Here is a 1,595-nt window from a genome sequence, read left to right on the forward strand (position 1 = left end):
TTTAATGTTCGGCTCCGCCCGAACTTAGACTTTCTTACTTGTTTTCTCTGAGTTTAATGTTATTCTAGTTTTCTTCCTTCAGCAACAGCATCGAAAAAATCATGTTTTTAAATGAAAGCATTACTTTGTTTTGAATGAAATACTAACGTGGAAAACGCTTATTCATATATTGTATTTTTATAAAATTTTTATATCGCAAATATCAATTAGGGAATGAATATTACATGTATCTATATTTATTTTCTTTACTTTACCTTACATATATAACAAGTAATATTTTATTAAAAAACTGAACCGACTTCAATTCTCTTATACAAATTTAGGAGTACCGTTAATTTCATCATGATCCAATGATCGGATCTTAACTAAATTAATATGGAACCACCTCTGAGATACAACCTTTCAGATAGAAATATATGCGGTAACAATCATAAAAAAAATATTCCGACGAATTGATAACCTTCTGTAAAAAGAAAACTGAAATTTTGTAAAAACTTGTTCGTTAAGTTCTACAGGGCCTATTTCCGTCACCACTTTTGAAAGAACCGGAACTGGTCAAAATTTCCGGTTCTTCTTGAAACCGGACTCGACAGAACCGGTTCTTTAAACACTCGAAACCGCACATCACTTGGTGCAACATCTCTATGACCTGTTCGATGGCCAAAGTTCTGCAGGAATGTAAGTTGATCGTCTGGGATGAGGGCACGATGTCATATAAAAAACCTCTGGAAGCATTAGGCAGAATCTCGCGAGATCTACGAAACAACCAAAACAGCTTTGGTGGTGCGATGATACTGTTGGTCTCTTATTCTATTGCGTGCAATATAATGTCAATTTACCAAATCAAAGACGGAACTTATGCGAAAAGTGTTCCAGATCATTGTGGAAATTTACAAAAATATGATTGATTAAGCGAGCGTGCTATATTGGCTGCGAAAAAAACCTCGATGTCAATGTATTGAATTTTGAGATTCAAATCGAATTTGCTGGTGAAGTAAGCTCGTATAAATTCAAGTTAAAAAAAAAAAAATTGCACTGAGTTTGTCGTTTAACAAGGTTCGTTATATCGAGATTTCCCTGTATTTGAATAAATGTTTTGTACATTTGTAAAGGGCAACCACAAAAACAATGTGAATCGGTTGTTTTTGAATTCATAAAGCCAAAAGCTGCGGGTTGTTGCCTACATTTAGGCGAAAGTTAATCAGTGTAGCGATGTGTTTTAGAATCACACGGCTAATTCATACATACATAATTTCGTTCATATGTATTTACAGTCCTCACGTTTGCACTCACTTGCCAAAATATACTCTATATGCGAATATTGATAAACTTTGTAATACTTATGTATCCCTAGACGGCACTTATTCGTCGAATCGAGGACGTGAATTTTTATTTTATTATTTTTTATGTTAGGTCTCATAATTTTAAGAATTTTTTATTTGTTGCTAAGCTGTTGAAGTGTGTAAACGCCCAGCCGTATTTGCTTATATCCAGCCAACCAGCGGAGTCCGCAAGGTGCACAAATAGGACTCCCTTTGCGGTGCGAATACATTTAGGGGAGTTCGCAAGAAGTCTTTTGCTGAGTGAGCTCCTTT

This window comes from Rhagoletis zephyria, unplaced genomic scaffold (assembly GCF_001687245.7).
Source record: "Rhagoletis zephyria isolate East Lansing unplaced genomic scaffold, Rhagoletis_zephyria_1.1 Rzeph_scaffold_01543, whole genome shotgun sequence".
NCBI classification, from domain to species: domain Eukaryota; kingdom Metazoa; phylum Arthropoda; class Insecta; order Diptera; family Tephritidae; genus Rhagoletis; species Rhagoletis zephyria.